This window comes from Taudactylus pleione, unplaced genomic scaffold (genome assembly GCF_031769625.1).
Source record: "Taudactylus pleione unplaced genomic scaffold, aTauple2 ptg000201l, whole genome shotgun sequence".
In the NCBI taxonomy this organism is placed as follows: domain Eukaryota; kingdom Metazoa; phylum Chordata; class Amphibia; order Anura; family Myobatrachidae; genus Taudactylus; species Taudactylus pleione.
The window spans coordinates 60,049,800-60,063,483 of record NW_028284603.1 but is presented as its reverse complement, the minus strand read 5'-3'; the positions used below and the strand labels follow the sequence as shown (position 1 = coordinate 60,063,483).

At 44.1% G+C, this 13,684-nt stretch overlaps 1 protein-coding gene across 3 annotated transcripts in view; it reads left to right on the top strand.

Moving 5' to 3' along the window:
- The first annotated feature begins 9,047 nt into the window (after positions 1-9,047).
- NLRC4 (NLR family CARD domain containing 4) overlaps positions 9,048-13,684 on the top strand; it is a 40,954-nt gene continuing 36,317 nt past the window's right edge. For all 3 annotated transcript variants that reach the window (XM_088477404.1, XM_088477405.1, XM_088477403.1), the window contains exon 1: positions 9,048-9,206. The gene's annotated coding sequence lies outside the window, so the exon portion shown is untranslated. The remainder of the gene's footprint in view (positions 9,207-13,684) is intronic.

Below are 13,684 nucleotides of genomic sequence, written 5' to 3'. Positions count from 1 at the left end.
GGAGAAACGTAAATTTGCCAATATGCCATTTACGACACGGAGTGGCAAGGAACGGCTAAGGTCTTTCCCTATGTTCATGACTAGTGGTTCAGATTCACATGACGATGGAAGCCCTCCTCCCACTAAAAAAATCAAACGAGTTAAGCTGGCAAAAGCACAGCGAAGAACTGTGCGTTCTAAGAAGATATCACAAATCCCCAAGGAGAGTCCAAGTGTGGTGGCGGTTGCGATGCCTGACCTTCCCAGCACTGGACGGGAAGAGGTGGCTCTTTCCACCATTTGCACATGCTGAAAGGAGCACCCACAGTCCACTTGCTGATATGCAAATTGAAGATGTCACTGTTGAAGTACAACAGGATGAGGATACTGGTGTAGCTGGCGCTGAGGAGGAAGTTGGCGAGGAGGATTCTGATGGTGATGTGGTTTGTTTAAATCAGGCTCTGGGGGAGACAGTTGTTGTCCGTGGGATGAAAAAGCCCATCACGGTCATGCCTGGGCAGAAGACCAAACATTCCACCTCTTTGGTCTGGCAATATTTCTATTCAAATCCGGACAACAACTGTCTTGCCATATGTACCATATGTAAAGGTGAAATAAGTAGGGGTAGGGACGTTAACCACCTAGGAACATCCTCCCTTATACGGCACCTGCAGCGCATTCATAAAAAGTTACTGTCAAGTTCTGAAACTTTGGCTAAGACCGTAAGCAGTCCAGGGACACCTAAAATCCCGTTGTCCTGTTGTATCCAAGCACCTGCAAACAATACCGTCAACTCCCTCCTCGTCAGTTTCCTCCTTAGTCAGGATCGGAAGTAGTCCTGCAGGCCATGTCACTGGCATGACTGACTCTCCTATCCGGGATTCCTCCGGAGGATCCTGCATTGCTACGCCTACTGCTGCTGCTGCTGCTGTTGCTGCTGCTGGGAGTTGTTCATCATCCCAGAGAGGAAGTAGGAACACCACTACTTTTACTAAACAATTGACCCTCCAACAGTCCTTAGCGAGGAGGATGAAGTACGACAGCAGACATCCTAAAGCAAAACGAATAACTGAGGCCTTGACTGCTATGTTGGTGTTAGACGTGCGTCCGGTATCCGCCATTAGTGCAGTGGGATTTAGACAATTGATGGAGGTAGTGTGTCCCTGGTTCCAAATCCTGTCTAGATTCCACTTCACTAGGCTGGCGATACCGAGATTGTACAGAAACGTCAGAAAAAGTGTCCTCAGTGTCCAGAAAAATGCAGTTGTACCCAATGTCCTCTTAACCACAGACATGTGGACAAGTGGAACAGGGCAGACTAAAGACTATATGACTGTGACAGCCCACTGGGTAGATGTATCACCTTACGCAGCAACAACAGCAGCGTCACCAGTAGCGGCATCTCAGAAACACCAGCTCGTTCCAAGGCAGGCTACGCTGTGTATCACCGGTTTCAGTAAGAGGCACACCGCCGACAACCTCTTAGAGAAACTGAGGGAAATCATTGCCCAGTGGCTTACCCCACTTAGACGCTTGTGATATCTGACAACACCACCAATATTGTGCGGGCATTACATCTGGGCAAATTCCAGCACGTCCCATGTTTTGCTCACACAATAAACTTGGTGGTGCAGATTTTTCTGAAAAGCAACAGGGGCGTGCAGGAGATGCTTTGGGTGGCCTGAAGAATTTCTGGCCACTTTCGCCATTCAGCAACTGCGTGCCGAAGACTGGAGCACCAGCAAACACTCTTGAACCTGCCCCGCCATAACCTGAAGCAAGAGGTTGTGACACGGTGGAACTCAACCCTCTATATGCTTCAGAGGATAGAGGAGCAGCAAAAGGCCATTCAAGCCTATACATCCACCTATGACATAGGCAGAGAAGGGGGTATGCACCTGACTCAAGCGCAGTGGAGAATTATTTCTGTGTTGTGCAAGGTTCTCCAGGCCTTCGAACTTGCCACATGTGAAGTCAGTTCAGACACTGCCAGCTTGAGTCAGGTCATTCCCCTCATCAGGCTTTTGCAGAAGCAGCTGGAGAAAGCGAAGGAGGAGCTAAGACGGAGCGATTCTGCTCGGCATGTGGGACTTGTGGATGAAGCCCTTCATTCGCTTTGCCAGGATTCCAGGGTGGTCAATCTGTTGAAATCAGACCACTACATTTTGGCCACCATGCTCGTTCCTATGTTTAAAGCCTATGTGGTGTCTCTTTTTCTGGCCGACACAAGCCTGCAGAGGTGCAAAGACCTGCTGGTGAAAACACTGTCAGCTGAAGTGGAACGTGACACGTCAACAGCTCCTTCTTCATTTTCTCCCGCAACTGGGGCTGCCAGGAAAAAACTTAGGTATCCTAAGCAACCCATTGGCGGTGATGCAGGGCAGGCAGGACCAAGTTTTGACATCTGGTCCGGACTGAAGGACCTGGCAACAATTTCTGACATGTCTACTGTGACTGCATATGATACTGTCACCACTGACAGAATGGTGGAGGAATTATTTTCTGTGTTTGTGAATTGTGTGCACTGTGGCTGCACGTGCATCAACAAAGGAGCAGTGCCAAGTGTGCACCTGTGTCATAAGTAAAGGGCCGGTTGGCTTGTCTCTTAAAGGGTGTTGTAACCCCCAAAGTGCACTCCAAACAAAATTAAAAAAAAATTCTTTTTTTTTCTGTCTTTGTGAAATGTGTGGGCTGCAGCCGCACCTGCATCATAAAAGCAGCAGCGACAAGCAAGCATCTGTCTGTTAAAGAGTGGTGTAACCCTTAAAGTGCGCTCCACAAAAAATAAAAAATTCTTCTTTTTTTTTCTGTCTTTGTGAATTGTGTGGGCTGTAGCCGCACCTGCATCCTCAAAGCAGCAGCGACAAGCGTGCATCTGTCTTTTAAAGGGTGGTGTAACCCTTAAAGTGCGCTCCACCAAAAATAAAATAATCTTCTTTTTTTCTGTGTTTGTGTGAGAAATGTATGCGCAGTAGCCGCACCTGCATCCTCAAAGCAGCAGCGACAAGCGTGCGCCTGTCTGTTAAAGGGTGGTGTAACCCTCAAAGTGCGCTCCACAAAAAATGAAAAATTCTTCTTTTTTTTCTCTTTGTTAATTGTGTGGGCTCTAGCCGCACCTGCATCCTCAAAGCAGCAGCGACAAGCGTGTGTCTGTCTGTTAAAGAGTGGTGTAACCCTCAAAGTGCGCTCCCCAAAAAATAAAAAACATTTTTTTTCTCTTTGTGAATTGTGTGGGCTGTAGCCACACCTGCATCCTCAAAGCAGCAGCGATAAGCGTACATCTGGCTGTTAAAGGGTGGTGTAACCCTCAATGTGCGCTCCACAAAAAATAAAAAAAATCCTTTTTTTTTTCTGTCTTTGTGAATTGTGTGGGCTGTAGCTGCACCTGCATCCTCAAAGCAGCAGCGACAAGCGTGCGTCTGTCTGTTAAAGGGTGGTGTAACCCTCAGAGTGCGCTCCACAAAAAATAAAAAATTCTTTTTTTTTTCTGTCTTTGTGAATTGTGTGGGCTGTAGCCACACCTGCATCCTCAAAGCAGCAGTGACAAGCGTGCATCTGTCTGTTAAAGGGTTGTGTAACCCTCAAAGTGCGCTCCACAAAAAATTAAAAATTCTTCTTTTTTTCTGTCTTTGTGAATTTTGTGGGCTGTAGCCGCACCTGCATCCTCAAAGCAGCAGCGACAAGAATGCATCTGTCTGTTAAAGGGTGGTGTAACCCTCAAAGTGCGCTCCACAAAAAATAAAAAAAATCTTCTTCTGTTTTCTGTATTTGTGAATTGTTTGGGCTGTAGCCGCACCTGCATCCTCAAAGCAGCAGCAACAAGTGTGTGTCTGTCTGTTAAAGGATTACATCAGTGACAGCATCCAAGTAGGCATGTCAGACAGTCCGTACCTGTACTGGCTGGAAAAAGAGGCAATTTGGAGGCCCCTGTACAGACTGGCTCTATTTTACCTGAGTTGCCCCCCCTCCAGTGTGTACTCCGAAAGAGTGTTTAGTGCAGCCGGGAACCTTTTCAGCAAAAGGCATAGGAGGTTGCTTCCACAAAATGTGGAGAAGATGATGTTCATAAAAATGGATTATCAACTCTTCCAGGGAGACCAGCCTCCAGAACGTACAGAGGGACCTGTGGTGGTGGATTCCAGCGGGGACGAATTAATACTCTGTGAGGATGAGGATGTACACAACACTGAAGAGGGTGAGGAATCGGTGGATGAGGAGGATGAGGACGACATCTTGCCTCCGTAGAGCCAGTTTGTGCAGGGACAGATTAATTGCCAGCTTGTTTTGTGGGGGCCCAAACCAACCAATCATTTCAGCCACAGTTGTGTGGCAGACCCTGGCGCTGAAATGATTGGTTTGTTAAAGTGTGCATGTCCTATTTATACAACATAAGGGTGGGTGGGAGGGCCCAAGGACAATTCCATCTTGCACCTCTTTTTTTCTTTGCATTATGTACTGTTTGGGGCCTAGTTTTTCAAACTGCCATCCTGTCTGCCACTGCAGTGTCACTCCTAGATGGGCCACGTGTTTGTGCCGCCCACTCGTGTTGCTTAGCATAGTCATCCAGCTACCTCGGTGCAACCTTTTGGACTTAAAAACACTATTGTGAGGTGTGAGGTGTTCAGAATAGACTGGAAATTAGTGGAAATTAAGGTTATTGAGGTTAATAATAACATAGGAGCAGAAAAAACAACAAATTCTGTGATTTTAGCTGTTTTTATGCTTTACTTAAAAAAAATACAGATCCAAAACACAAACCCAGAACCCAAAACACGGAAGGGTGGTTTTGGCAAAACCAATCCAGATCCAAAACACGAAGAAAGATCCAGATCCAAAACCAAAACACAAAACACGAAAAGTGGCCGGTGCACACCCCTAATTCTTATGCATAAATGTACATTTCTGCCTCCCACAGCTCTTTGCTAAGGCTAATAGTTTAGGGAAGCCTATCCAGCTCAATGGCTGGTAGTACAAAGTCAGCCATCGATATTAGTATTACTTTTCCCACTTGCACTCCTGTGCTACTACTGTAGCTACTATGTATGTGTAAAGCTTGGAGTCTACTCACTGACCAGCATTAGTATTCATACCACCGCCTTTAAGGAACTGAGGATTCCTCTGCCAGGGCTCTGCTGCTATCACTACCTCAGTTGCCATTTAAAGTGCATATGGTGAGGCTTCAATACACTAACAGATTAACTCCAGCCTTGTTCGACAGCAGCCCACCTCCTTCCTACAGCTGACACCTCTCATGTCTGGTTCCACACCTCTGCTGGCCGCTACTGCTGCTATTCTGCCTCTGCCTCACTTCAACTCTATGAGCTAATGTGCAAACCTTCTGGAATGCAGCCACTCAGCTGCAGTAATGCGCCATGATTCCGGCCTCCCACAGCCTCTGCTCACCGCCGATCCCACCATGCAGCTCCACCAACAGAACCACTGCTGCTGCTCCATCCCCATGACCTCGGCCCTGACTTTGCTTCTGGGACCAACAGTACCGTTCACTCCCACCAAATGCCGCATTGGGGAGCTGCTTACTGGGATGGCGCTGTCCACCTGCTTCACCAGCTCTGGCCAGGCTCCCTGTGGAGGGAGGGATCTGCAGACTGGCCAGCTGAGCTATTTATACTCACGACCAACACTGCACACGACCCTTTCTCTGACCGCGCTACCCTAACCTTCCCACTCTGCAGTGCGAGCAACTGATGCCTCACGCTGCTCCAGAAATTTCTCCAACAGCATGTGCCCCACTGCACCCCCATGTACTTCTTTATGTACATTAATAAATATACACTGGGGCATATTACACCTGTTAAAATAAAGGCTAGATATCAAATTAATTTACAAATACATTATACATTCCAGTATAAATTAGGGATGAGCGGGTTCGGATTTACTCGGTTCTTATCGCCACTTTACCGCAAGTTCGGATTAGTTTGGATTTATTTTATTGGCTATCCAAAACACGTGATAGCCAATAGCCAATAAAATGCCGTTTTGAGAACTGAGTAAATCCGAGTAAATCCGAACCCGCTCATCGCTAATATAAATACATGACAGATATATATTTTTTCTCAGGAAATGTACAGTAATACAATACATTTTTAGTGTATAGATAATTTGTTAAAGGTATTTATCCAAATTATTTTTTTTAACCCTTAACCAGGGTTACACAATGTTCATTGGATACTTGGAGAACAGTGCCACTGTAAGAGTTTTTTCTTCTTTCTGTACTTGTGCATTAGTATTTATGAGTACATAAATACTTAGGCCTCCAGCTGATCTGCTAATTAATATTTTACATTGATATTGTTTTGAGACCAAAACTAATAAAGGAATTGTTTCAACATATGTAGACTAACAGCAATTCTCATTGAAAAGCATGTGTGAGATCTCTCCCTACTAATATTTCACATTGCTCAAAATAACATCCTGCACCAAAAAACCTGGGATCAGTAACAGTGGTGGCTCCAGAGGTGGGGCTGCAGTGCAGTACAAAATTCAAATAAGGGAGCCACACCAACTGCCACTCCATACGCTACCAAACATTGCCGGCCGGGACTCACTGGCAGTTGGTGTGGCTCCCCTATATGAATTTTGGACTGCGCTGCAGCCCCACTTCTAGTGCGGCCACTGATCAGTAATAAGGTGGAGCAAAGAATTTACTCACCACTAAAAAGGTGCAGGAAGACATAGGTCATCTACAGAGAACGTGTGCTTCCCTACATTCAAAATATTTGACAGTGAGTAAATCAATAGGTTCATGCATTACATCTGCACGGCATGAGTCAGAAGAACAAGCATGTATTAATTAGTAGGCACTGCAGATAGTTAACCATATCCACCCATAGGCAAACGCAGGGGGGTTTCCGTCTGCCTGGAACCCCCCCCTCGACCCACACCATGACCACAATAGAAATAGTAATGTAATAGAATTTTACTAGTGCTGCATGTTCTTCTCAGTATCACAAATTAAATAATTAGCACCACCTGTGGATATTTTAACATGTATCAGTCAGTAATAAATAGCCTGTGCACCAACTAGGAGATCTGGAAAACATTCACTGTTATGCTGGGCATACACTCCACAATTATCTGTCAGATATCTGTCAAATCTGTCTTGTGGGAAGGAAAATCTGGTCCGTTTTCTAGTGTTTGGGAGCAAATTTCTATTGTCATTTGCTCCCATACATTACCAGGTTTTCATGCCAACCAGCCAGATTGGACAGATATCTGACAGATAATTGTACAGTGTATGCCCAGCATTTGGGATGTGCTACTATAGAGCCCAATATGTACATATAGGGCAGTGCTAGGTTCTGCTGCTGCTCCCAGACTCCCGGACTTGCTCTAATACTCTGGAATGGTGCCCACATCTAAAATAAAAACATTCAGCTCAGGCAGGATGGCCCTACTGCCACATCTAATGGTTTACTGTGATCCCTGGTCCTGTATATGCTGGAATTATGACACACAATACACTTTGTATGTAACATATTAAAGCTGGTTAAGTGATAATTATACCCTCTTCATGGACTGGCTACACTCACTCTAAAATCAAGCATCTGGAAACCCCCCTCTAGAAATCCTGCATTTGCCACTGTCCACCTATGTCTACGGGCATCCCACAGCTAACTACATACATAAAAACTTGCTCAACTGTCAATCCTCAAACTCCCAGGCTCCTTTGCTTCCATCTCTCATATTGTAAACATTGCATTTCCTTGCCCTAGCAGAAACAACTACATTACATCTTATTTCCCAGTATTTTGTATACAGCATGCTAGACCATTATGCTGAACTTAGTTTACACCCAAAATGGAGGGAAAAATCAACTATAGTGGAACATTTGACAAAATTGTTAATAGTGAAGATCACTGATTGTGTTTCAGTATTGCAAAGCTGATTTTATTCCGGTCCCACCCTAGGACCATAAACTAACTAATACAATACAAAGTTGAACAGATCCCTGGTGCTTGCATATCATTTTATCATGTAGATGTCAAATAAAGATATGGTGCATACACACGGTCAGATAATCAGGATGATATAAACGATAACGATATAGTTTTATCGTTCGATTGTTCATGTCGTCCTGTTTATTAGCCCTTTTCAATGACCAAACGATGGTCGATGCGCAGGCACGGATGGTCGATATTAATATCGACCATCGCCTGTGCATGCAGGCCATCCTGGTTGATATCGACCAGGTTAGTTTGGTTACTACAGGGACCCTCGATCGTTGATCGAGAGTCGTTATAGTAGTTGGGGGGTTGGCGCATGTGCTGGATGTTCGATAACAATCATCCAGCACATGTAGGACGATCAGATAATGATATCTGATTGTGGTTTTATCTGACTGTGTATACGGGCCAATAGTCAGCTCAAAAATCATAAATCATTCAAAAGAATAGTAAATGAAAATATATACTTCCCTTTTAACTTTAGGGCCGTGGTTCTTTTTATTATTCTCAGCTATTACTTCTTTATGCCTAAGCTTTGATGTTCTTCCATACGTTCCTCAGTGTATAAATTCAAAAATGAAGACATTTTACAAGAATCTTGTGTAATACATTCAAAATAAGTAGATTTATTAGTACAGTCAAAAGAACACATCTACTCCCACCACTTTCCCTTCTCCCCCCCTACAAAACGTGGTACATATTTATTAGCAAAGTACTGTAGCACAGGAGAAAGGGAAATCATAAGTATAACAAACCACCACTAACATATAAATAAATTGATGATGCCTCTTAGCTTCAAGAAGCCTGATTTTTGCTCTCCATTAAGTTTTTATTCCCCCGTTAAATAATCATTAAATAAATTGTGCTACTAATATCAGTGTGTGTAGTGAAGACTGGAGATTTAAAATTCAACTCTATTGGACTCTTTTTTAGGTTACTCAGCCGGTTTGTATTCATGTTATACTGCAGTTGCACAATAAGCTATTTACTCACTAGGCTGTCTAAGAGTCACGTCCTTACAGAGATCAAGTGATCTTATTGGCTGTCACATACAATGTGAACTTCCTCGTAACTCAATGTAATCCAGGAAGGAAAAAAGTTTTACAGGAAGAGAAAAAAAAACATACTTTCTGTTTTAAGTTCTGCTATAGAAGTATTATCATGCAGTGTTAATTGGAGTCCTACTAACAACACAAGACAAGCTACACACACACATTACACAAACATAGGAAACAATATGTCCACTCAAAGATTCTTTGCCAGGTAAGAAAAATGTGATTTATTTTTTTCCATAGCCTTCAATTACTCTGCTTCTGCCATATACAAATTGTAGACTAAAAATATCTAATTGCAACATTTCCTCTAAAAGTATATACTGTTTGACTGTCAGCTGTACATAATGTTTTCAGATTTAGCTTGATTTATTAATAGTTTTATAGTTGTGCATTTATATATTTTTTTGTTTATACACTTATAAATTTAAAATATTGTGGATGGCTGTTCTTGTAATGTCAAATAAAATGTATTTAATTTGGCTGTAATTTTATACAATGTAACAGTCTGTTGTACAGTATGACATTGTTCTATTAAAGCCATTGATATTAACAAACTGTGGGACTGATTCATCATGGATTGCAAATGCAACAGCGTACGCAGATCGGCTGATGGTGCGTACTGCTAATGCGTGCATTAGCATTGTGATCGCACTGTGATCACCTACGCAGATACAAAGCTATCGCAGGCCGAGGGAAGGCACGTCAGCATTTGGGGGTGGTGACAGGGGAGCGGTTGCTGAAATGCAGGCATGTCTGTCTGTTTGAAAGCCATTGCATGGGCGTGCATAAATTATACACTGTGATGGCATTTGCAGCTTGTGTACTCACTGTTTGCGACAAGGTTAGCAATTTCTTAGACAGGTCAGAGCTGTTGTAATTGTGCATGAGGGGCTTATGTTACTCGATATTCCTGATGTTTACACAGCACTGCAAGGTATTACACATGTGGGATAGTGGTAGTGGGCGTCTCTATGTTGGCTGTGCAACGGCTTTGCAATTGCATTAGCATATTTTTGTAACAGACCTGCATGCATAATTGCAGCTGCGATTGCAATAGCGATCCGTAGTGAATCAGACCCTATATTGGAAAATATTACTTTAATTCTGAAATACCTATTATGGAACTAATGTAATTATCTGCCAGCTTAAAAATACACCATAATACTCCATAAGTGGGTTCTATTAGGGGGGGACAAATTTTTGTCCCTTCTGATGGTAGATGCTGATGAACGAAGGTAGCTCAAAGCTCATAATGCTAATTGCATGTTAGTCACCATAATGCATTTCCCAGGTGTAATAGTGTAATTGCACCATGTAATATAAGATATGCTAATGAAGTAAAGGGGTTTGTTGTCAAGGCCGTTATTTTGCAAGTCTATGGAGGTGGGCCCTCTTCTGGTGTTGTCTGGACAGCATTTTTGAAAAAGCACAGTAACAGTATTTAGATGTCCATTAAGAGACAGTAGTAGATACTAGCCACTACTTTAAGTGGAACAACTTTTGTGTCAAGTGATGTGGAGGGTCAGTAAACTAATTTGCAGAATGTGTCTGCATAATTTGTACCTCTTTCTGAGTGTGCAACCCTAAACTCTTAATTACAATCAAAGGAAAAGGGAGAAAAAGAGAGAATTGTTTTCTGTGGATGCACCAAGGACCAATTTTGTAGTAGTTAAAATCTGCTTTATTAATGATTTAATTAAAACCAACTTATGATCAAAAAGATCTATTTTTTTAAGCAAAATATTTCAGAACAGATATAGAGGTGTAGATAACGTAGGAAAATGTGTTACATGAAATGTGTTGGAAATGATGTGTGTGCAGGTATTGATATTGGCCACACCACCGGATGACTAAAACTATGAACAGCCCAGCTACTTAATCAGTGGTGTTGGTTTATTGAAGTATAGCTGGTACAGTTGTGCTCATTGTTACATGACTTTTCATGGAGAGGAGCGGGCTTATCTACAGATCATCAGCCATTCAGTGTATGCTGCAAACAGGTAGCTGTGCATGGATCTGGAACAACATTATATGCAGGTATTAACCAAGTTTATTTTGGAGCTAAGTAGGAGACTTCTGTTTCCCACCATGTCACTATTACACTGTAAAGACAAGATGACCCCTGCACATGCTCAGTAGTGAGCTCAGTAGCCATCTTGGGGGTATGCAGTCGGGGAGCCGGCGGACCTAATCCCGTCAGCCGGCTTCCCGACTGCTTTATCCCGGTGAGGGTTAAATGACAGGCATCTAAATCTAGACGCCTGTCATTTTGCCGACGCCGGGAGACTGGCGCCAGACATCCCAATCGAAAGGATGCCGGGCGATGCAGCGGACAGCCGCTGAGGGAGGGTTAATTTAGGGCTCCCGGGAGGTACTTAGGGTTAGGCACCCCCTGGGAGGTTAGGGTTAGGCTAGGGGGGGAGGGTTAGGGTTAGGCACCCACGGGGGGGACTTAGGGTTAGGCGGTGGGGAAGGGGGGGTTAGGTTTAGGCACTTAGAGGGGGGATTAGGGTTAGGCACTTGGGGGGGAGGTTAGGGTTAGGCACCCCAAAGGTTAGGGTTAGCGGGTTAGAAATAGCTTAGTAAATACTTACCTTCGACGATCGGGATTTTCTCCTCTGCCGGGATGCCGCTGTCGGGATTCCAACCGCCAGGGAGGTGTCCGGTGGTAAATCATACCGATTCCATCTTGGGATAGGGCATGAAGCCTCCCTGGTGAACAGGAAGATCAGAGTCTGCGAGTAGCACACTCCTCTTTAACCACTTAACTAACAATTTTTTTTTCTAAAAACCGCTACAAAATTGTTGATTTTTTTAATGAATGAATTAGGTGAGGGACATCTATTTTAACTTATCCAAAATGATTTCATTAAAAAAAATATATGTTTTTTTAAGATTTGTAAAAAAAAAAAATCAGAACATTGGAAACATCGGAAACATCACGACCATTGCGACTTTCAATTTGAGACCAGTTTCAGTAACCAGGTACACTAGGGGGTTGAGTGGGAGGTTAATTAACTTTTTCCCAGCAGCTGCTAATCTTTGCAGGCGGTGGATGGGGGGTACTGTTTTGCTGACCGATCAGCAGTGATCGGCAGCACAGCAGACACACGAGGAGAGGGTGCAGGCAAGCAGATGGACTGGAAGGTTCCTCTGAGAGCAGCAGCTGTGGGAAAATTCTCTTCCTGCAGCCGCCCTCATAATTATCTAACTTGTCAAAATTTTGCAGTCAGAGCAGATAAATAACTGCCTAGTATAGTCAGAAAATTATGACCATGCCAGGCAAGTGGTTAAACAAAAAGTCACCAAGTATCAGTCTATCCAGCCATATATGTGATTGGTCAGGAAATCAGTATGTATCAGTATCAGTATGGATTCAGTAATCAGTAGGTTCAAATCCAGACGCTGGAAGCAGGGCTGAGGATCCTGACAGTTGATTTAGGTAAGTAATACTAACCCTACCCCCCCTAACCCTAACCCTCCCTTAGGGGTGCCTAACCCTAACCTCCCCCTTTAGTGCATAAACCTAGCCCCCTGCTAAGTGCCTATACCTAAACCCCCCATCTCCGCAGCCTAAACCTAAGTCTCCCCGGGTGGGGGGGTGCCTAACCCTAACATCCCCCCGGTGGTGCCTAACCCCCCTTTCCCTAGCTTAACCCTAACCCCCTCCAGGGGGTGCCTAACCCTAAGTCCCACCAGGAGCCCTGAAACCTAACGCGGTCCACGCCCGGCGCCCAGCTTACTTTCATTCGATATATGCCGGTTTTGTTGGACTTCCAGCGTAGGTTTAATGCCAGGCGTCTGGATTTCGACACCTGTCATTAGTACCCTGCTGGGATTTGACAGTCGGGGAGCCGGCAGTTGGCATTTCGACCATGGGCTTCCTGACTGCATCCCTTGGTCAGTTAGGAGAAATTAGATTGTTGTAGTGGTATAATAATCTATATAAAAGCAAGAAATCTCCATTAAATTTGGCATGGTGGCATAGTTTGACTAGGATTAGGTTTTTACCTAGGATTGAACTTTCTCAGGGACACACACTGTCACACAATCCCTAAAAATGGGGACACTCTTAAATTACACAGGGGCGGGACTGGCTCCAGCGTGAAAAACCTGTGTGAAGGCTACAAACCTGTGTGAAGGCTACAAAAACCTGTGTGAAGGCTACCTCACAGACTGAGCAAGTGTCAAACTTTATGACTCATGCAAGTTCATATTAAATCCAGAGTTAGTCCTTTTTAAAGTGACCATATACTGTATATTAATCAGCCCTCTGTGTTTGTATTTAAGGGCATAACTAGAACTTTGTGGGCCACATAGCAATATATTAAAAGTCCCCTGAGAGGTAAAAAAAACCCCATATAATTGTTCCCACACAGAGCCCATCCATGTTATGTCACACAGTGGGCCTGATTCAGAGCCGGACGCTGTTTGCGGACGGTCGTTCCAAAAAAGGGACTGGCTATTAAAATTGAGCGCTCGCTCTTTGCGGTTTGTTGACGCCTCTATGTCTGAGCGAGCGAACGAAAAATGTGCTCGCTATTTTGTAAAGACGCCCCTTTGCCGTTCACATCACACATCATCTCCGGTATTTATTAGATTAATCGGGTACATCGAAAGGCATCTGAACTGCTCACAGTGCTTGTGGTAGGTTTTTCTTACCGCTATCACTGCGAGCAGTGATGG